The 24,191-nt window shown below is 50.2% G+C and overlaps 1 long non-coding RNA gene across 1 annotated transcript in view; it reads left to right on the forward strand.

Annotated features, from left to right (window-relative positions):
• Window positions 1–10,374, forward strand: part of LOC139280945 (uncharacterized) — a 50,527-nt gene extending 40,153 nt beyond the window's left edge. The window contains exon 2 of the long non-coding RNA XR_011596798.1: window positions 8,971–10,374. This is a non-coding gene — a long non-coding RNA (uncharacterized lncRNA). The remainder of the gene's footprint in view (window positions 1–8,970) is intronic.
• Window positions 10,375–24,191: the final 13,817 nt, after the last annotated feature.

Genomic DNA, 24,191 nt, shown 5'->3' on the forward strand with positions numbered 1-24,191 from the left:
TCCATGTGGGCGGGAGTGGGCGGGAGGGGAGGGGAGAGCTGCCGGGAAACGCTCGCTGATGTCAGTGGACGGCCAAGTGGCGCAAATGACCGCCCGCCGAGATGCCAGATTGGTGCGGGCCATGAGGAGGCTGGTCTAACCCCCAAGGTAAGTTTAAAAAACTGAAAAAAAAGGTTAGTGAACTTTTTAATAATATTTTTTTCACAGCGATTTATCTTAATGGGTTCCCTTGAAGGTACTCTGGGTAAATTTTTTTTCGAATCATTTTTATTTGAACGTCTTCGACCCTCTGTGGGCTTAACTCCATTCTCGGCGGCAAGAGCCTTGTTTGCCACCGACGCAACTTTTGAATTACTTTTCATCAATTTCCCACCCAAAGTGCCGCCCGGTCTCTCGGCGGCCATCGGCGGGACTTGGGCAGGACTTGGTCTTCACCAAGTTCTGCCCCAAAGTGCCCTACTCCTTCATTCTTTCCCAGAAATGTTAATACACTTCCCTATTTCTCCTACAATGTTCATGTCATGTATGTAACCACAATGTAACACCACTGTATTACTGTATAAACTCAACCTAGATGCACACCTTGACCACAAGGGGTGAACTTGTGGGAGACACTCCTTACCTGATCTCACAGGTATAAAAAGGGAGGTCCCACGCAGAGTCATCACTTGGAGTCCTGTGAATAAAGAGTTAAGGTCACAGAGTGACCTTGTTCCCAGAATGTGCCTCGTGTGGTTTCATGTTGTAGAGTAAGGACTTTACATTGGCGACGAGAAACAGGAATTCATGACCCACGAGAATGGCCACCAGTAGCACAGAGGAATGGTACTGTGTTGGGGAAGACAGGGACAATTTTATCGAGAGGCTTCAGCAAAGCTTCATTACGAAAGAATGGCTGGGGGATGCAGCGGCCGACATGCAAAGGGCTCAACTTTTGACCAGCTGTGGACCAAAGACTTACGCACTCATGAAGTACTTACGAGCACCCGAAAAGCCGGCGGACAAAACCTTTGAAGAACTTAGCAAATTGATCGGGGAGCACTTCAAACCGGCGAGTAGCATACATATGGCCCGACAGAGATTCTACACCCACCAACGTCAGGAAGGACAGAGCATACCGGACTTCGTAGCAGACCTCCGGCGTTTGGCCAGCCTCTGTAAGTTCACAGACGCCTGCAGGGGGGAGATGATAAAGGGACTTCTTTATCGAGGGCATCGGTCATGCGGGGATTTTCCAGAAGTTAATTGAGAACAAGGATTTGACCTTGGAAGCGGCGGCGTTGATGGCTCAAACTTTCATGTCGGGGGAGAAAGAGACAAAAATAATATAGGCGCGCAATTCTGCCTCTGACGCGGCGAGGGATCAAGGAGTCAACATCATCAATGCAACTCAGAGCCCCGCAGGCATGGGCAGTTCGACACCCCCCAGGCAGCAATAGACCCCAGAGTAGGACTTCAACAGAGACAATGGCAGGCTGAACGGACATTCACGCCATCACAAAGGACAATGCGGCCCGGGATGGGGCCATTGACACCCACCAATAGGGTACTTAAGAGCAGTCAAAGGGACAGGCAGCGCGGAATGCCTGGCCATCGCCCCTTTGTTCCCAACAATGGAAACTTCAACTCATGTTGGAGGTGTGGGGGAAAACACTCAGCTAGATCTTGCAGATTTCAACAGTTTGTCTGCAGGAACTGCAATCTCAGTGGCCTCGAATGTGCAGGAAGCCTGCAATCAGACTAATATATGAGGCGGATGGACCAGAAGAGGGTTCTTTGAGGCAGGATGACTTTCGGGGCGAATCGATGGATGCCGAGGTTCAGCGGATCCATGTGGCGAATATTCACAGTTCATACACCAAAACACCACCCATGATGATGAAGGTTTTGTTAAACAGTATCCCAGTACGCATGGAGCTGGACACTGGGGCCAGCCAGTCACTCATGGGCGTTCAGCAATTTAAGAAGCTACGGCCATTTAAAGCCAGTAGACCCAAATTAGCACGTATTGAGACACAATTATGGACTTACACTAAAGAAATCATTCCGGTGCTAGGCAGTGCAATGTTGGCTGTCACACACAATGGGTTAGTGAATCGGCTGCCGCTCTGGGTTGTGCCGGGCAATGGTCCCGCACTGTTGGGAAGGAGCTGGTTAGCTGAGATGAACTGGAAATGGGGGATGTTCACGCAATGTCATCTGTGGAGCGAAGTTCATGCTCACAAGTTCTGCAACAATTCGATTCACTATTCCAACCTGGCATCGGGACTTTCAAAGGCACTAAAGTAGTGATGCACATCACCCTGGACGCCAGGCCAGTGCAGCACAAAGCGAGAGCGGTGCCGTATGTAATGCAGGAAAAGATCAAGAGCGAATTGGACCGGCTGTCCGTTCCTGGAACGATCGTATTCCAGGACGACATCCTCATCACAGGTCGAGACACCAAGGAACACCTCCACAACCTGGAGGAAGTGCTACGCCGAATGGACCGGGTAGGCCTGCGACTCAAAAAGTCTAAATGTGTGTTCTTAGCCCCTGAGGTTGAGTTTCTGGGCAGGAGGGTTGCTGCAGATGGGATTCGGCCCACCGAATCCAAAACAGAGGTGATTCGACGAGCACCCAGGCCCTGCAACACATCGGAGTTGTGTTCATTCCTGGGACTGTTGAACTATTTCGGGAACTTTCTGCTGAACTTGAGCATGTTGTTGGAGCCGTTATACGTGCTCCTGCATAAGGGTTGCGATTGGTTTTGGGGGGACTGTCAGGAACGGGCTTTTGATCGGGCGCGAAAACTACTTTGTTGAAACAAGTTGTTGATCCTGTACGACCGCAGTAAAAAATTGGTTCTGACATGTGATGCATCGTCCTATGGGGTTGGGTGCGTGTTGCAGCAGGGCAATGCTGAGGGTCAACTACAACCTGTGATTTATGCCTCCAGGTCACTCTCTGAAGCAGAACGGGGATATGGCATGGTCGAGAAGGAAGCGCTTGCATATGTCTATGGTGTAAAAAAAATGCATCAGTACCTCTGGTAGGAAGTTTGAATTAGAGACGGACCACAAGCCATTAACATCCCTGTTGTCAGACAGCAAGGCTATCAATGCCAACGCATCAGCTCGCACACAGCAATGGGCTCTCACGCTAGCTGCTTATGACTGCTCCATCCGGCACCAGCCCGGCACTGAAAACTGCGCTGACGCGCTCAGCAGACTTCCACTGGCCACCACTGAGGGGCAGCGGAGCATAGCGCCGAGATGGTCATGGCTGTCGATGCCTTTGACAGTGCAGGCTCCCCCATCACAGCCCGCCAGATCAAAATCTGGACAAACAGAGATCCTATCCCTGATTAAGAAATGTGTCCTGACTGGGGATTGGGCGCCCGCACATGGAGCATGCCCTGAGGAGGTCAGACCGTTCCACAGACGGATGGATGAGCTCTCCATCCAAGCTGACTGCCTACTATGGGCCAGCAGGGTAGTTATGCCCAAGAAGGGCAGGGAGGTATTTATCAGGGAACTCCACAGCGAGCACCCAGGCATTGTGCTTATGAAGGCCATTGCCTGGTCATACGTTTGGTGGCCTGGAATTGATTCAGACCTAGAACACTGTGTTCGCAGGTGCACGACGTGTGCCCAGCTGAGTAATGCCCCCAGGGAGGCCCCGCTCAGCCTGTGACCCTGATCCACCAGGCCATGGTCACGCATTCATGTTGACTACGCGGGCCCATTCATGGGTAAGATGTTCCGTTTGTGGTAGATGCGTACTCGAAATGGATCGAGTGCATCATTCTGAATTCATGCACGTCATCCACTTCCGTGGAAAGCCTACGTGCGATCTTTGCAACCCATGGCTTGCCGGACATCCTGGTTAGTGATAATGGCCCATGTTTCACAAGCCACGAATTCCGAAAGTTTATGTCAGGCAATGGCATCAACCACATCAGGACTGCGCCATTCAAGCCGGCCTCCAATGGCCAGGCGGAACGTGCGGTCCAAATCATTAAGCAAGGCATGCTCAGGATTCGAGGACCCTCCCTACAATGCCGCCTATCGTGCCTCCTGCTGGCCTATAGATCCCGACCGCACTCACTCACGGGGGTCCCGCCCGCAGAGCTACTAATGAAACGGACACTCAAAACACGGTTGTCCCTCATTCACCCAGACCTGACCGACATAGTTGAGGGCAAGCACAAGTCACAAAACGAGTACCATGACCATAATGCGAGGGGGAGATGTATAGAAATAAATGATCCTGCATTCGTCCTCAATCACGCCATGGGGCCCAAATGGCTTGAACATAAGAACATAAGAATTAGGAACAGGAGTAGGCCATCTAGCCCCTCGAGCCTGCTCTGCCATTCAAAAAGATCATGGCTGATCTGGCCGTGGACTCAACTCCACTTACCCGCCCGCTCCCCATAACTCTTAATTCCCTTATTGGTTAAAAATCTATCTATCTGTGATTTGAATACATTCAATGAGCTAGCCTCAACTGCTTCCTTGGGCAGAGAATTCCACAGATTCACAACCCTCGGGGAGAAGAAATTCCTTCTCAACTCGGTTTTAAATTGGCTCCCCATATTTTGAGGCTGTGCCCCCTAGTTCTAGTCTCCCCGACCAGTGGAAACAACCTCTCTGCCTCTATCTTGTCTATCCCTTTCATTATTTTAAATGTTTCTATAAGATCCCCCCTCATCCTTCTGAACTCCAATGAGTAAAGACCCAGTCTACTCAATCTATCATCATAAGGTAACCCCCTCATCTCCGGAATCAGCCTAGTGAATCGTCTCTGTACCCCGTCCAAAGCTAGTATATCCTTCCTTAAGTAAGGTGACCAAAACTGCACGCAGTACTCCAGGTGCGGCCTCACCAATACCCTATACAGTTGCAGCAGGACCTCCCTGCTTTTGTACTCCATCCCTCTCGCAATGAAGGCCAACATTCCATTCGCCTTCCTGATTACCTGCTGCACCTGCAAACTAACTTTTTGGGATTCATGCACAAGGACCCCGAGGTCCCTCTGCACCGCAGCATGTTGTAATTTCTCCCCATTCAAATAATATTCCCTCTTATTGTTTTTTTTTCCAAGGTGGATAACCTCACACTTTCCGACATTATATTCCATCTGCCAAACCTTAGCCCATTCGCTTAACCTATCTAAATCTCTTTGCAGCCTCTCTGTGTCTGCTACACAACCTGCTTTCCCACTAATCTTTGTGTCATCTGCAAATTTTGTTACACTACACTCTGTCCCCTCTTCCAGGTCATCTATGTATATTGTAAACAGTTGTGGTCCCAGCACCGATCCCTGTGGCACACCACTAACCACCGATTTCAAACCTGAAAAGGATCCATTTATCCTGACTCTCTGCTTTCTGTTAGTTAGCCAATTCTCTATCCATGCAAATACATTTCCTCTGACTCCCCGTACCTTTATCTTCTGCAGTAACCTTTGTGGGTACTGTAATTGACAAAGAGAGGAATAGGGTCATTGTGGTAAAACTCAACAATGGTCAGATATGCCATAAGCATCTGGACCAAGTAACAAAAAAAGGTTCAGCATCGACACGGAGGTACCTGAAGAAGACATGAGATGGAGCTCACAACACCGCCAGTGAACGAGCAACAAGAGCAATCAGAAGAATGCACAGTTCCTGCGGTTAGCCCGGGCAGGCCGGAATCACCACAGGTGACAGACACTCACGTCAGTGTCCAACAACCAGAGCCTCAACTGCGGCGCTCCACGAGGGAGCATAGACCACCTGAAAGACTAAACCTATGATCCCAATAAGACTTTGGGGGGGAAGGTGATGTCATGTATGTAACCACAATGTAACATCACTATATTACTGTATGTAACACCACTGTATTACTGTATACACTCAACCTAGATGCACACCTTGACCACAAGGGGTGAACTTGTGGGAGACACTCCTTACCTGATCACACAGGTATAAAAAGGGAGGTCCCACTCAAGGTCATCACTTGGAGTCCTGTGAATAAAGAGTTAAAGTCACAGAGTGACCTTTTTCCCAGAATGTGCCTCGTGTGGTTTCATGCTGTAGAGTAAGGACTTTACAGTTCAGGCTTTTTAAAAGCTAAGCTGAGCATTGACGAATCTCTACTCCCTGATTTACCTGCACTCTTTCCTGTTATCCTTTAGCCTTGCCTTGCCCGTGTCTGACACAATGGGCCTTGGGCCTTTCGCAATTAAAAAGGAAATGGTTCTCTCTCCCTCACATTTAATGTGCTTATCTCATTGTGACCACAGTTGTCCACTCCAGTCCAGTGAGACGCTGACTTCTCCAAGTGAGTCTCTGACACAGATTGATACTGATGGATTAATTGAGTTCTTGCACACGCCTGCTCATTAAAGTGACAAGTGACAATGATGGAGAAGGGAATCTTTTCCTGCTCAATTGGATCTGCAAAGGTCAAATTACATTGAAGCTCCGCTACACCCAACTGATTTAATCCAGCCAAGCTGGCTGGCCATTTCTCAGCTCACATATTGTGACACTGAAGCAAATGCTAACAGTGGATGACTCAAAAAACCCTGAACTAAAAGTACATTTTTTATAAATTCAAAATAGTGATCGGTATTCCCCCATATTTTTATTATTTGATTCTTATTTTAATCTAATCTCTAACTATTTTCCTTAATTTTCTTCTCCCTCCCTCTCAAAAAATAACCAATGAACCCCCTCCCCTTCTGACTGATGCTGGGGGTCCTTGCACAGTGTACCTGGCAATGGGTGGAGTCATGGATCCCCTGATGGTGCAGAGAGTGTCTGCACTGTCTACAATCATAGAATCAGAAATTTACAGCACGGAAGGAGGCCATTTCGGCCCATCGTGTCCGCGCCGGCCGACCAAGAGCTACCAAGCCTAATCCCACTTTCCAGCTCTAGGTCCGTAGCCCTGCAGGTTACGGCACTTCAGGTGCACATCCAGGTACTTTTTAAACATGGTGAGGGTTTCTGCCTCTACCACCCTTTCAGGCAGTGAGTTCCAGACCCCCACCACCCTCTGGGTGAAGAAATTTCCCCTCACATCCACTCTAAACCTCCGACCAATTATTTTCAATCTGTGCCCCCTGGTTGTTAACCTCTCTGCTAAGGGAAATAGGTCCTTCCTATCCACTCTATCTAGATCCCTCATAATTTTATACAGCTCAATCAGGTCCCCCCATCAGCCTCCTCTGTTCCAAAGAAAACAAACCCAGCCTATCCAATCTTTCCTCATAGTTAAAATTCTCCAGTCCAGGCAACATCCTCGTAAATCTCCTCTGTACCCTCTCTAGTGCAATCACATCTTTCTTGTAATGTGGTGACCAGAACTGTACACAGTATTCCAGCTGCAGCCTAACCAGTGTTTTATACAGTTCAAGCATAACCCCCCTGCTCTTGTACTCTATGCCTCGGCTAATAAAGGCAAGTATTCCATATACCTTCTTAACCACCTTATCTACCTGGCCTGCTACCTTCAGGGATCTGTGGACCTGCACTCCAAGATCCCTCTGTTCCTCTACACTTCTCAATGTCCTACTATTTAATGTGTATTCCCTTGCCTTGTTAGCCCTCCCCAAATGCATTACCTCACACTTCTCCATATTACGTTCCATTTGCCCCTGTTCTACCCACCTGACCAGTTCATTGATATCTTCCTGCAGTCCGCAGCTTTCTTCTTCATTATCAACCACACAGCCCATTGTTGTATCATCTGTAAAGCTCTTAATCATACTCCCTACATTCACATCTAAATCATTGATATATACCACAAAAAGCATGGGACCCAGTACTGAGCCCTGTGGAATCCCACTACATACAGCCTTCCAGTCACACAAACACCCATCAACCATTATCCTTTGCTTCCTGCCTCTGAGCCAATTTTGGATCCAACTTGCCACTTTGCCCTGGATCCCATGGGCTTTTACTTTCGTGACCAGTCTGCCATGTGGGACCTTATCAAAAGCCTTGCAAAAATCCATATATACTACATGATACGCACGCCTCTCATTGACCCTCCTGGTTACCTCCGCAAAAAATTAAATCAAGTTTGTCAGACATGATGTTCCCTGAACAAATCCATGCTGACTGGAGGAGGAGACATTTTTAAAAACACAGTTATGAATGCATGACTGGGGGGCAGCGCTGTGTGGCAGGTGGAGGACCTTGGTCTTACGGATGTTTAGCATAAGGCCTATGCTCTCGTACGCCTCAGTAAATACGTCGACTAGGTCCTGGAGTTCAGCCTCTGTATGTGCGCAGACACAGGCATCGTCCGCGTACTGTAGCTCGACGACAGAGGTTGGGGTGGTCTTGGACCTGGCCTGGAGATGGCGAAGGTTGAACAGCTTCCCACTGGTTCTGTAGTTTAGTTCCACTCCAGCGGGGAGCTTGTTGACTGTGAGGTGGAGCCTGGCAGTGAGGAAGATTGAGAAGAGGGTATTGGACTGTTCAGCCACCTAAGGACTAATTTTAAGAGTGGAAGCAAGTCTTCCTCGACTCCGAGGGGCTGTCTATGATGATGACGATGATGATGTGAATGCAAAACGCTGCCTGAAAGGGCGGTGGAAGTAAATTCATTAATAACTTTCAAAAGAGAATTGGATAAATTCTTGAAAAGGAAACATTTCAAGGGCTGTGGGGGAAGAAGGGGCGTGGGACTAATCGGACAGCTCTGTCAGAGAAACGGCACAGGCACGATGGGCCGAATGGCCTCTTTCTGTGCTGTATCATTCGATGATTCATTCTATTAAAATGAGGTCCCATTTAGACATCTTCACAATTGAGTGGATTGTGTTCTTGAGTAAGATTGCATTATATTCATAGAAGATGGACGTGCAGATCGACTAGGGGCTGCCTTGTATTACCAAGTACTTTTAAAGAGATCTATAAAAAGACTTAATTGTACTTTGAGGCTATTCTACCAGCATCACAGTTGATCTATGTCCCATTTTCTGTCCTAGGATCATCCACAATCTTGGCGGCAATGGTTAGTGCCGTGGGAATTTCTCTTTTTGATGTTTTCTTCGGAGGAGGGATAAGGACATCAGCAAGGTCAGACTGTCCCAGAGGCAGACTGCACTGAACCATAAGCACAAATACAGGTCAAAGCACAGAGCATGGCCACCTGGGCACGGGATTGGAGGGTGATGGAAACCAATGGACCCACGCCCGGAACGAGGCAGCTCGCTCAGGGGAGAGCATCGGAAGACATCTTTTTTAATTCGTCCCTGCCATAAACTGTGTGCCCTAGCTCCATCCCTCTCTCTGGTCACAGTCCGAGACTGGACCACACCGTTCACAATCTTGCCGTCTTATTGGACCCTCAGATCAGCTTCCCAGCACATTTCTGCTCCATCACCGATAATGCCTACTCCCACCTCCATAACATCGCCCGTCTCCGCCCCTGCCTCAGCTCATCTGCTGCTGAAACCCTCACCCACGCCTTTGTTACCTCGAGACTCCACTATTCCAATGCTCGCCTCACCATCCTCCCATCTTCCACATTCCAATAAATTTCAGCTCAATCAAAACTCGGCTGCCCGTGTCCCTAACTCGCACTGAGTCCCGCTCACCCATCACCCCCTGTGCTCACTGTTTCATGTCCCTAACTCGCACCGAGTCCCGCTCACCCATCACCCCCTGTGCTCACTGCCCGTGCCCTAACTTGCACTGAATCCCGTTCACCCATCACCCCCTGTGCTCACTGCCCCGTGTCCGAACTCGCAATGTGTCCCGCTCACCCATCACCTCCTGTGCTCACTGCCCCTTGTCCTAACTCGCACCGAGTCCCGCTCATCCATCACCCCCTGTGCTCGCTGACCAGTGTCCTAACTCGCATCAAATTCCGCTCACCCATCACCCCCTGTGCTCGCTGACCCGTGTCCTAACTCGCACCGAGTCCAGCTCACCCATTACCCCTGTGCTCACTGCCCCTTGTCCTAACTCGTACCAAGTCCCGCTCACCATCATCCCCTGTGCTCGCTGACCTACATTGGCTCCTGTTCCGGCAATGCTTCGATTTTAAAATTCTCATCCTTATTTTCAAATCCCTCCATGGCCTCGCCCCTCCCGATCTACGTAACCTCCTCCAGCCCCACCCCGAGATATCCGCGCTCCTCAAATTCTGCCCTCTTGAGCATCCCTGAATTCCATCGCCCCACCATTGGTGGCCGTGGCTTCGGTTGCCTGGGCCCTAAGTTCTGGAACTCCCTGCCTAAACCTCTCCGCCTCTCTCTTCTTCATTAAGGGAGCCCTTAAAACCTACCTCTTTGACCCACCTCTTCTAATATCTCCTTATGTTTCTCGATGTTTGATAAAGTTATATAAATTCAAGTTGTTGTTATATTAAACAAATTCAACTCAAACTACAGGAGGGAAGATTGTATGTTAGCGGTTAGGACATCATAGAAAGAATGAAGTTGAATTTGTTACACATTTTGCAAAGTGCTTCGTGCCAATGAAGTCCGTTTTGAAGTATAGTCGCTGTTGTGATGCAGGAATCACAGCAACCAGTTCATGCACTGCAAGCTCCCACAAACAGCAATGAGATAAATGTCCAATTAAACCATTTTTGATGGTGTTGGTTGAAGGATAAATGTTGTCCAGGACAACGCATCCTGCTCTTCTTCCAGTCGTGTTATGGATCCTCTCCATCTGCCTGAACAAATAGATGGGGTCTCTTTTGAACATTTCATCTGAAAGACCACTGACAGTGCAGTGCTCCCTCAGTACTGCCCCTCCGACAGTGCAGCACTCCCTCAGTACTGCCCCTCCGACAGTGCGGCGCTCCCTCAGTACTGTCCCTCCGACAGTGCAGCACTCCCTCAGCACTGCCCTTCCAACAGTGCGGCGCTCCCTCAGTACTGCCCCTCTGACAATGCAGCGCTCCGTCAGTACTGCTCCTCCGAAAGTGCAGCGCTCCCTCAGTACTGCCCCACCGACAGTGCGGCACTCCCTCAGTACCGCACCCCCGACAGTGCAGGGCTCTCTCAGTACTGCCCCTCCGACAGTGTGGCATTCCCTCAGTACTGCCCCTCCAACAGTGCAGTGCTCCCTCAGTTCCGCCCCTCCGACAGTGCAGGGCTCCCTCAGCACTGCCCCTCCGACAAAGCGGTGCTCCCACAGTACCACCCCTCCGACAGTGCAGCGCTCCCTCAGTACTGCCCCTCCGACAGTGCAGCACTCCCTCTGTATAGTCCCTCCGACAGTGCAGCACTTCCTCTGTACTGCCCCTCCAACAGTGCAATGCTCCCAGAGTACTGCCCCTCTGACAGTACAGCGCTCCCTTAGTACTGCTCCTCTGACAGAGCGGTGCTCCCTCAGTACTGACCCTCTAACAGTGTGGCATTCCCTCAGGACTGCCCCTCCGACAGTGCGGTGCTCCCTCAGTACCGCCCCTCCAAAAGTGCAGGGCTCCCTCAGTACTGCCCCTCCGACAGTGCAGCGCTCTGTCACTACTGCCCCTCCAACAGTGCGGTGCTCCCTCAGTACCGCCCCTCCGACAGTGCAGGGTTCCCTCAGTACTGCCTCTCCGACAAAGCGGCGCTCCCCAGTACTGCCCCTCCGACAGTGTGGCACTCCCTCAGTAATGCCCCTCCGACAGTGCAGCGTTCCCTCAGTACTGCCCCTCCGACAGTGCGACACTCCCTCAGTACTGCCCCTCTGACAGTGCGCCGCTCCCTCAGTACTGCCCCTCCGACAGTGCGGCGATCCCTCAGTACTGCCCCTCTGACAGTGCGCCGCTCCCTCAGTACTGCCCCTCCGACAGTGCGACGCTCCCTCAATACCGCCCCTCCGACAGTGCAGCGCTCCCTCAGTACTGACTCTCCAATACTGTGGCTCTCCCTCAGTACTGCCCTTCTGACAGTGTGGCAGTCTCTCAGTACTGCTCTGGAGCGGCAGCCTATATTTTCGTGCTCAAGTCTCTGGAGTGAGTTTTGAGCCCACGACCGTCTAACCCAGAGATGAGAGTGACACCACTGAGCTGAAGCCAACTGTAAAAGACAAAGACGATGTGGTAGATTTTCCTGGCCCCACACGCTGGCTGCCTGGGATCGCCTGATTGAAACGAATACTAGACTGTGGGGCATGAGGAGCTGCTTAAATTACTGGACGGAATGTAGGGTGGACTCCATCATGTGGGGGTGTCCCGTCCCTCCTGGATTTCCTCTGTACAGTACACACAGGCTCAAGTTTGGTAACGCTCCCGTGAAGCTTGGGATGCTTTACTGCGTAAAAGGTGTGATATAAATGCAAGAAGCTGTTGTAGTTCCGGCTAATTGTCAACATGTTTATTGTGCCATCAGTAATCTTTTGTTGAGTGATGCAGTAAACCATCAGGCACACAGCACATTGTCACCAGTTACATCATGGGCAGCATGAACTGATCAACTTTAACTCCATACAGTTTTCCTGACTAAGTTGGCATTAGCAAACTGCATCTCAAATAAATCTTGTCTGAGCTGGGTCCTGTCAATCTTTCCCATTCAAGCATTTTAATTTGATGTTTTCTCCATGTTGCATTTACTGATGATGTATGTGAGGTGAATTTATTGGTTCACTGAACAACTCATCAGACTGCCACACATCAAGCTGTGTTTCTTTGCTTTACAAGCAATGCTGACTGTTGGCAAATCAGCAGCCCTCTCACTGGGCTGTCTGATATTAGTAACCAACGCATTAACACATTGCTATCTTCAGCTGCAGCGTGACAACAACAACTTACATTAACGTTGTAAAGTCCTTACTCTACAGTATGAAACCACACAAGGCACATTCTGGGGACAAGGTCACTCTGTGACCTTAACTCTTTATTCACAGGACTCCAAAGACGATGGATGCAGTCTTTAGTGGGACCTCCCTTTTTATACCTGTGTGATCAGGTAAGGAGTGTCTCCCACAAGTTCACCCCTAGTGGTCAAGGTGTGCATCTAGGTTGAGTGTATACAGTAATACAGTGGTGTTACATACAGTAATACAGTGATGTTACATTGTGGTTACATACATGACATCACCTTCCCCCCCAAAGTCTTATTGGGATCATAGGTTTAGTCTTTCAGGTGGTCTACGCTCCCTCGTGGAGCGCCGCAGTTGAGGCTCTGGTTGTTGGACACTGACGTGAGTGTCTGTCACCTGTGGTGATTCCGGCCTGTCCGGGCTGACCGCAGGGACTGTGCATTCTTCTGATTGCTCTTGTTGCTCGTTCACTGGCGGTGGTGTGAGCTCCATCTCATGGTCTTCTTCAGGTTCCTCCGTGTCGATGCTGAACCTTTTTTTTACTTGGTCCAGATGCTTACAGCATATCTGACCATTGTTGAGTTTAACCACGATGACCCTATTCCCCTTTTTGTCAATTACAGTGCCCTCAAGCCATTTGGGCCCCATGGCGTGATTGAGGACAAATGCAGGATCATTTATTTCTATACATCTCCCCCTCGCATTATGGTCATGATACTCGTTTTGTGACTTGTGCTTGCCCTCAACTATGTTGGTCAGGACTGGGTGAATGAGGGACAACCGAGTTTTGAGTGTCCGTTTCATTAGTAGCTCTGCGGGCAGGACCCCCGTGAGCGAGTGTGGTCGGGATCTATAGGCCAGCAGGAGGCGCGATAGGCGGCATTGTAGGGAGGGTCCTTGAATCCTGAGCATACCTTGCTTAATGATTTGGACCGCACGTTCCGCCTGGCCATTGGAGGCCGGCTTGAATGGTGCAGTCCTGACGTGGTTGATGCCACTGCCCGACATAAACTCTCGGAATTCGTGGCTTGTGAAACATGGGCCATTATCACTAACCAGGATGTCCGGCAAGCCATGGGTTGCAAAGATCACATGGAGGCTTTCCACGGTGATGGATAACGTGCATGAATTCAGAATGATGCACTCGATCCATTTCGAGTATGCATCTACCACAATAAGGAACATCTTACCCATGAACGGCCCCGCGAGGTCAACATGAATGCGTGACCATGGCCTGGTGGGCCAGGGCCGCGGGCTGAGCGCGGCCTCCCTGGGGGCATTACCCAGCTGGGCACACGTCGTGCACCTGCGAACACAGTGTTCCAGGTCTGAATCAATTCCGGGCCACCAAACGTGTGACCGGGCAATGGCCTTCATAAGCACAATGCCTGGGTGCTCGCTGTGGAGTTCCCTGATGAAGGCCTCCCTGCTCTTCTGGGGCATAACTACCCTGCTGCCCCATAGTAGGCAGTCGGCTTGGATGGAGAGCTCATCCATCCGCCTGTGAAACGGTCTGACCTCCTCAGGGCATGCTCCGTGTGCGGGCGCCCAATCCCCAGTCAGGACACATTTCTTAATCAGGGATAGGATCTCTGTTTGTCCAGATTTTGATCTGGTGGGCTGTGATGGGGGAGCCTGAGCTGTCAAAGGCATCGACAGCCATGACCATCACGGCGCTTTGCTCCATTGCCCCCTCAGTGGTGGCCAGTGGAAGCCTGCTGAGCGCGTCAGCGCAATTTTCAGTGCCGGGCCAGTGAAGGATGGAGTAGTCATAAGCAGCCAGCGTGAGAGCCCATCGCTGTATGCGAGCTGATGCGTTGGCATTGACAGCCTTGCTGTCTGACAGCAGGGATGTTAATGGCTTGTGATCCGTCTCTAATTCAAACTTCCTACCAAAGAGGTACTGATGCATTTTTTTTACACCATAGACATATGCAAGCACTTCCTTCTCGACCATCCCATATCCCCGTTCTGCTTCAGAGAGCGACCTGGAGGCATAAACCACAGGTTGTAGTTGGCCCTCAGCATTGCCCTGCTGCAACACGCACCCAACCCCATAGGACGATGCATCACATGTCAGAACCAATTTCTTACAGGGGTCGTACAGGGTCAACAACTTGTTTCAACAAAGTAGGTTTCGCGTCCGTTCAAAAGCCCGTTCCTGATAGTCCCCCCAAAACCAATCGCAACCCTTACGCAGGAGCACGTGTAGTGGCTCCAAACTCATGGTCAAGTTCGGCAGAAAGTTCCCGAAATAGTTCAACAGTCCCAGGAATGAACGCAACTCCGATGTGTTGCAGGGCCTGGGTGCTCGACGAATCACCTCTGTTTTGGATTTGATGGGCCGAATCCCATCTGCAGCAACCCTCCTGCCCAGAAACTCAACCTCAGGAACACATTTAGACTTCTTGAGTCGCAGGCCTACCCGGTCCATTCGGCGTAGCACCTCCTCCAAATTGTGGAGGTGTTCCTCGGTGTCTCGACCCGTGATGAGGATGTCGTCTTGGAATACAATCGTTCCAGGAATGGATTGAGCACGCTTTCCATGTTTCGTTGAAAAATCGCGGCCGCTGATCGAATGCCAAACGGGCACCTGTTATAAACGAACAGTCCCTTGTGCGTGGTGATGGTGGTCAGTAGTTTAGATTCATCGGCCAGTTCCTGGGTCATATAGGCTGAAGTGAGATCCAACTTGGTGAACAGCTTGCCGCCTGCCAGCGTGGCGAAGAGGTCCTCCGCTCTCGGGAGCGGGTATTGATCTTGTAGGACACCTGATTGATGGTGGCCTTGTAGTCGCCACAGATCCTGACATCCGCTTTTAGGATGGGAACAATGGGGCTCGCCCGGTCGCTGAATTCAACAGGCGAGATGATGCCCTCTCTCAACAGCCGGTCCAATTCGCTCTCGATCTTTTCCCGCATCACATACGGCACCGCTCTCGCTTTGTGGTGCACTGGCCTGGCATCCAGGGTGATGTATATCACTACTTTAGTGCCTTTGAAAGTCCCGATGCCAGGTTGGAATAGTGAATCGAATTGTTGTAGGACTTGTGAGCATGAACTTGGCTCCACAGATGACATTGCGTGAACATCCCCCCATTTTCAGTTCATCTTGGCTAACCAGCTCCTCCCTAATAGTGTGGGACCATTGCCCGGGACAATCCAGAGCAGTAGCCGATTCACTAACCCATTGTGTGTGACAGCCAACATTGCACTGCCTAGCACCGGAATGATTTCTTTAGTGTAAGTCCATAATTGTGTCTCAATACGTGCTAATTTGGGTCTACTGGCTTTAAGTGGCCATAGCTTCTCAAATTGCTGAACGCCCATGAGTGACTTGCTGTCCCCAGTGTCCAGCTCCATGCGTACTGGGATACTGTTTAATAAAACCCTCATCATCATTGGTGGCGTTTTGATGTATGAACTGTGAATATTCACCACATGGACCCGCTGAACTTCGGCATCCATCGATTTGCCCCAAAAGTCATCCTGCCTCAGAGAACCCTCTTCCGGTCCATCCGCCTCATATATTAGTCTGATTGCAGACTTCCTGCACATTCGAGCTAAGTGGCCACTGAGATTGCAGTTCCTGCAGACAAACTGTTGAAATCTGCAAGATCTAGCTGAGTGTTTTCCCCCACACCTCCAGCATGAGTTAAAGTTTCCATTGTTGGGAACAAAGGGACTATGGCCAGGCATTCCGCGCTGCCTGTCCCATTGACTGCTCTTAAGTACCCTATTAGTGGGTGCCAATGGCCCCATCCCAGGCCGCATTGTCCACTGTGATGGCGTGAATGTCCATTCAGCCTGCCATTGCCTCTGTTAAAATCCTACTCTGGGGTCAATTGCTGCCTGGGGCATGTCGGACTGCCCCTGCCTGCCTGCGGAGCTCTGAGTCGCATTAATGATGTTGACTCCCTGATCCATCGCCGCGTTAGAGGCAGAATTGCGCGCGTATATTATTTTCGTTTCTTCCTCTCCCGCCATGAAAGTTTGAGCCATCAATGCCACCACTTCCAAGGTCAAATCCTTGGTCTCAATTAGTTTGTGGAAAATTCCCGCATGACCGATGCCCTCAATAAAGAAGTCCCTTAGCATCCCCCCACTGCAGGCATCTGTGAACTTACAGCGGCTGGCCAAAAGCCGGAGGTCCGCTACGAAGTCCGGTATGCTCTGTCCTTCACGACGTCGGTGGGTGTAGAATGTGTGTCGGGCCATATGTATGCTACTCACCGGTTTGAGATGCTCCCCGATCAATTTGCTAAGTTCTTCAAAGGTTTTGTCCGCCAGCTTTTCGGGTGTTAGTAAGTCCTTCATGAGCGCATAAGTCTTTGGTCCGCAGCTGGTCAAGAGATGAACCCTTCGCTTGGCGGCCGCTGCATCCCCCAGCCATTCTTTCGTAATGAAGCTTTGCAGAAGCCTCTCGACAAAATCGTCCCTGTATTCCCCAACGCAGTACTGTTCCTCTGTGCTACTGGTGGCCATTCTCATCGGTCGTGAATTCCTGTTTCTTGTCGCCAATGTAAAGTCCTTACTCTACAGCATGAATCCACACAAGGCACATTCTGGGGACAATGTCACTCTGTGACCTTAACTCTTTATTCACAGGATTCCAAAGACGATGATCCTGCGTGGGACCTCCCTTTTTATACCTGTGTGATCAGGTAAGGAATGTCTCCCACAAGTTCACCCCTTGTGGTCAAGGTGTGCATCTAGATTGAGAGTATGCAGTAATACAGTGGTATTACATTGTGGTTACATACATGACATCTGTAGTAAAATGTCCCAAGACGCTTCACATGACCATTATCAAACATAATTTGACACCGAACCACGTAGAATCTTCAAATGGTTACAGCACAGAAGGAGGCCATTTGGCCCTTTGAGCCCGTGCCGGCCCGTGAGCACCTCAGCTAATCCCACTCCCCCCGCCCCTTTCCCCAGAGCCCTGCAAATTTCTTTCCTTCAGGTACTTCTCCAATTCCCTTTTGAAAGCCATGATTGAGTCTGCCTCCACCACCCTTTCAGGCAGCACATTCCAGATCCTAATCACTCGCTGCGTAAAAAAGTTTTTCCTTACGTCGCCTTTGGTTATTCCACCAATCACCTTAAATCTGTGTCCTCTGGTTCTCGACCCTTCCCCAATGGGAACAGTTTCTCTCTCTGTCCAAACCCCTCATGATTTTGAACACCTCGATCAAATCTCCTCTCAACCTTCTCTGCTCCAAGGAGAACAACCCCAGCTTCTTCAGTCTATCCATGTAACTGAAGTCCCTCATCCCTGGAACCATTCTCATAAATCTTTTCTGCTCCCTCTCTAAGGCCTTCACATCCTTCCTAAAGTGCGGTGCCCAGAATTGGACACAATACTCTGGTTGAGGCCGAACCATGTTTTATACAGGTTCATAATAACTTCCTTGTTTTTGTACTCTATGTTTCTATGAAGCCCAGGATCCAGTAAGCTTTTTTTAACCATTTTCTCAACCTGCCCTGCCACCTTCAACGATTTGTGCACATATACCCCCCAGGTCTCTCTGTTCATGCACCCCCTTTAGGATTGTACCCTTTAGTTTACATTGCCTCTCCTCATTCTTCGTAACAAAATGTATCACATTTCTGCATTAAATTTCATCTGCCACGTGTCAGCCCATTCCACCAGCCTGTTTATGTCCTCATGAAGTCTATCCCTCTCCTCCTCACTGTTCACTATACTCCCAAGTTTGGTGTCATCTGCAAATTTTGAAATTGTGCCCTGTACACCCAAGTCCAAGTCATTAATATATATCAAGAAAAGTAATGTCAAGGGGCGGTGCTTAGACTCTCGCTTGTTGGAGATAGTCATTGCCTGGCACTTGTGTGGCACGAATATTACTTGCCACCTATCAGCCCAAGTCTGCCATCATCATCCTTCATAGGCAGTTCCTCGTATCGAGGATGACTTGCGTCCACGCCAAAAAAGGATGAGTTCACAGGTGTTTCAATGAAGGACCTAATATTCCAGGTCCTGAACTACATCCTGAAGGGTGGAAGATGCCTGTGCGTGATCTTGCTGCATGCGGGCATGGACTGCTTCATTATCTGAGGAGATGTGAATGGAACTGAACACTGTGCAATCATCAGCGAACATCCCCACTTCTGACCTTATGATGGAGGGAAGGTCATTGATGAAGCAGCTGAATATGGTTGGGCCTAGGACACTGCCCTGAGGAACTCCCAGTACTGACCCTTGGGGAACACCACTATATACCTTCCTCCAGTCCGAAAAACAACTGTTCACCACTACTCTCTGTTTCCTGTCACTCAGCCAATTCCGTATCCATGCTGTCACTGTCCCTTTTATTCCATGGGCTTCAACTTTGCTGGCAAGGCTGTTATGTGGCACTTTATCAAACACCTTTTGGAAATCCATGTACACCACGTCAACCACATTGATCTGATCAAACCTCTGTTACCTCATGAAAAACTCAATCAAGTTACTTAAACATGATTTGCCTTTTTTTTTAATTTGTTTATGGGATGTGAGCGTCACTGGCAAGGCTGTCATTTATTGCCCATCCCTAATTGCCCCTTGAGAAGGTGGTGGTGAGCCGCCTTCTTGAACTGCTGCAGTCCGTGTGGTGAAGGTGCTCCCACAGTGCTGTTTGGGAGGGAGTGCCAGGATTTTGACCCTGTCATGTATCCTACATGGTTACTGCTTATACTATTACAAGGTGTGCCACCAGAGGGCACTGCAGTGGGAGACTTGCAGGTTACCTGTACAGGTGTGCCTGTCCTAGTATAAAAGACAGGCCACCAGGTGTGATCCTCACTCTGGAGTTACAAATAAAGGACTAAGGTCACTACAGTTCAGATACAAAACATTGCCTCATGGAGTCATTATCAGAGCATCTAAAGACATAACAATGGGCGACGAGATTACGGACTTTCACGCGAAAATGGCTAACTTTGGTACGTTGCAGCAGTTCGCCGATGGTGATGATTGGGATGCCTTTGTGGAGAGGCTCGACCATTTCTTCACAGCAAACGACCCGGCAGGCAACAATCCGGCCACACTGGCCGATCAGCGCAGAGCTATCCTGCTAACCAGTTGTGGGCCCACCATCTATGGCCTCGTCAGGGACTTGCTGGCACCAGAGAAGACAATGACCAAGATGTACAAGGAGCTTGTAACACTAATCCATGAGCAACTCAAGCCCAAGGAGAGCATCCTCACAGCCAGACACTGATTTTAAGGCCATGAAATCGCGAAATATGCTGCAGACTTCAGGTGGCTGGCGGCACCGTGTGATTTCAGCGAACACCTCACGAAGCGCTGCGGGATATCTTTGTTATTGGAATCGGCCTTGATGGCCTTCTTCATAAACTACTGTCTGCGGATACCAGTCACTGCAGAAGGCCATCTCCGTGAGCCAGGCATTCATGACCTCGACCTGCGGCTCTAGGCGGATGACTCATCCTCAGGACTCAAACCCGGCAAGTACTGTACATAGAATGGCGCCTTTTAGAGGCTGGACTGTAGAACGTGAATCTTCTCAGGGGAGAGAGAACAGGCCCCCGAGTCCCTTAACTCTGAGTCCGCCGAGGGGAGCTAATCGGTTAGCACCATGCTGGTGTTGTGGAGGGAATCATAGGGCTCACCAGTGCCGTTTTATAGACTGAGTGTAAAGGCTGCAGCACAAAGGGCCACCTCCAGCGAATGCGTAAAAGAAATATGACTCACTATGTTGATGAAGAGTCTGAAGATGGCCAGGAATCCAGTGCGGATTACGAATAGAGAGGCAGCCCAGCCGCACGGGGAGGTATATAGCATGTTTACCTGCACCACCGAGTGTTCCCCGCTGAGGATGGAAGTAGAGATAGATGGCGTTCCAGTCTTCATGGAAGTGGACACGGGGGCGAGCCAGTCAGTAATGAATCAAGAAGTCTTTGAGAGGCTATGGGACAATCAGGCTGAATGACCCAAGTTGGTCCCGGTTCAGGCAAAGCTGTGCGTCTACACTGTCATTGGTAGTGCAGATGTAAAGGTACTCCATGATGGCGCGGTGGACAAGTTACCCCTGTGGATTGTTACTCGGAAGAAGGTGGATGGAAAAGATCCATTGGAGCTGGGAAGATTTCATCCCTCCAGCGATCGACGTCCCCCGCACTCAGAGGCAAAGCAAGCCCTCACCTGAGGTTGGATCCGGCACCAGAGAGCAGACCAGCACAGCACCCGAGGCACAGACCGCTCAGCACGGCCGTGTGGAGATGATCCAGCTGAGACGACCCGAATGCACCTTCCAGGCTCCAGTGGCAGGACTCCGGAGGAAGAAAATCGGATCCAAAGGCGACTTCCCAGGTTTGGTGGCAGAACCCGGGGAGAAGGGGATCACAGCAGTTGACATCGTGGATGGAGGAAAGATGGTGCCCGAACCACGAGGTGAGGCGCTGATGGACGTGGCAGTGCACATGGCACCAAACGGAGAAGAGGATTGGGGTAAAGATAGCAAGGATCTCTTAAAGGAGGCCAGCAACCCACCACACTTAAAGGGACAGTTCCACACTCTCAATCAATGTAAAAGCAACTGTGAGTTAGATGTAAAATGTGTAATTGATGATCTGAGTTGTGTACATGCAATAAGCAAAGAAAAGTTGCGCGATCGCGATCGGAGCTACAGTTTATTCACAATGAGTAATGAAACGTTGTGCGATGTAGGATTTCAACTGCATACAGTCAATGCAGCGGGCAGACACCCATCGGAAGCACACAGGTCCAGCGAGCTACCCGATGCTGTAGCCTGCATCCCTGGGACCAGTGTGATGCACCACGGAGTGTGGCCACAAGCAGCTAAAATAGACAAGCTGCAGAGCAAGCGATCTCAGGAGGGCAACGGCATCGGTATCAATACCCTGCCTGCCCCTGATCGGCTCCACTTCTCATGCACCTGATGGCACCAACCGCCACGAGCCTGAAAGAGCAAACTGCGCTAAGGCGCAGCCCCCAGACCTTATCACCACCAAGGCTACACCCGGGAACGAAGGGTCACCCGCAATGGTTCTCCAAAATGGGACTGGGACCAGCCAGGATCCCAAACCAAATAACACCCAGGCAAGCGAGTCAGCAGTTCCCTGTGCACTGCCAGACGACTGCTCCTCAGGGAACAGCAGCGACCCGGAGTGCAAGGAGAGGTCAGGGAGGTCACAGGCATCTGTGAACCTGCCCGACGCTAGGAGCAATGGCAAAGGCCCCGAGAGCAGGCAACTTGAGCCAACCGGGTTCCCACTGCCAGCACCGGGCACCGCACCACCACCAGCCTGCCTGAACACCATCCAGCAGTTCTGGAACTAGCTTGTCCTCAAGCACCGGTGCTGACACCAGCACTGACTCCAAGTATATTCCAAGTATGTACCTCACCATTCAAATGTACTTACCTCACCACCGTACCACGAATGCAATACTATAAATGCAAACTTTTTTTTGGACTTGAATGTATATGAATGTAATGAGCAACCGGCACAATCTATATATGGGGGGCAGGGGGGGAGAGAATGGAGTGGTCATGGATACACAAACAGAAACCACCAGCATCTCTACTGCCAACAAAACACCACCCACTCCCCCAAGATGGAATGAACCCGCCAATGGTCAACCAGATAGAGCTAAGCCCAGAGCACAGTCAATGCAGAGGCGATTTGCACTAAGGACTTGGGGGAGAGTGATGTCATGTATCCTACATGGTTACTGCTTGTACTATTACAAGGTGTGCCACCAGAGGGCACTGCAGTGGGAGATTTGTAGGTTACCTGTACAGGTGGGCCAGGCCTAGTATAAAAGGTAGGCCACCAGGTGTGATCCTCACTCTGGAGTTACAAATAAAGGACTGAGGTCACTACAGTTCAAGTACAACACTTTGCCTCGTAGAGTCATTATCAGAGCATCTAAAGACATAACAGACCCAGCAACGATGAAGGTACGCTGATATATTTCCAAGTCAGGATGGTGTGTGACATCGCGGAGAACTTGCAGCTGATGCTGTTCTGGTGCATCTGCTGCCCTTGTCCTTCTAGGTGGTAGAGGTTGCAGGTTTGGGAGGTGCTGCCGAAGAAGCCTTGGTGAGTTGCTGCAGTGCATCTTGTAGACGGTACACTTTGCAGCTACGGTGTGCTGGTGGTGGAGGGAGTGAATGTTTAAGGTGGTGGATGGGATGCCAATCAAGCGGGCTGGATGGTGTTGAGCTTCTTGAGTGTTGTTGGAGCTGCACTCACCCAGGCAAGTGGAGAGTATTCCATCACAACCCTGACTTGTATATAGTGGAAAGGCTTTGGGGAGACGGGAGGTCAGACACTTGCCGAGAATACCCAGCCTCTGACCTGCTCTTGTTGCCACAGTATTTATGTGGCTCCCAAAGCAAACGCTCTATTCGGAACTCCTTCACGACAAATGAGCCAAAGGTGGGCAGAGGAAACGTCACAGGTACACCTTCAAAGTCTCCCTGATAAAGTGCAACATTTCCACTGATGGGAGTCCCTGGCCAAAGACCGCCCTAAATGGAGGAAATGAATCTGGGAGGACGCTGAGCACCTCGAGTCTCATCGCTGAGAGCATGCAGAAATCAAGCGCAGGCAGTGGAAAGAGCGTGCGGCAAACCTGTCCCACCCACCCCTTCCCTCAACGACTATCTGTCCCACCTGTGACATGGACTTTAGTTCTCGTGTTAGACTTTTCAGCCACCTAAGGATTCATTTTAAGAGTGGAAGCAAGTCTTCCTCGATTCCGAGGGACTGCCTATGATGATATATGTAGCTACTCCTGTTAAGTTTCTGGTCAATGATGAGCCCCCAGGATGTTGATGGTGGGGGATTCGGTGATGGTAATGCCGTTAAATGTCATGGGACATTGGTTAGACTCTCGCTTGTTGGAGATGATCATTGCCTGGTGCTTGTGTGGCACGAATATTACTCGCCACTTATCAGCCCAAGCCTGAATGTTGTCCAGGTCTTGCTGCATGTGGGCATGGACTGCTCCATTATCTGAGGAGTTGTGAATGGAACTGAACACTGTGCAGTCATTAGCGAACATCCCCACTTCTGACCTTATGATGGAGGGAAGATGAAGCAGCTGTAGATGGTTGGGCCTAGGATACTGCCCTGAGGAACTCCTGCAGTGATGTCCTGGGGCTATGATGATTGACCTCCAACAACCACAACCATCTTCCTTTGTGCTGGGTATGACTCCAGCCAGTGGAGAGTTTTCCCCCTGATTCCCATTGACTTCAGTTTTATTCGGGCTCCTTGATGTCACACTCGGTCAAATGTCAAGGGCAGTCACTCTCACCTCACCTCTGGAATTCAGCTCTTTTGTCCATATTTGGACCAAGGCTGTAATGAGATCTGGGGTTGAGTGGTCCTGGTGGAATCCAAACTGAACATCAGTGAGCAGGTTATTGGTGAGTAAGTGTCGCTTGATA

Source organism: Pristiophorus japonicus, chromosome 15, assembly GCF_044704955.1.
Source record: "Pristiophorus japonicus isolate sPriJap1 chromosome 15, sPriJap1.hap1, whole genome shotgun sequence".
Lineage (NCBI taxonomy): Eukaryota > Metazoa > Chordata > Chondrichthyes > Pristiophoridae > Pristiophorus > Pristiophorus japonicus.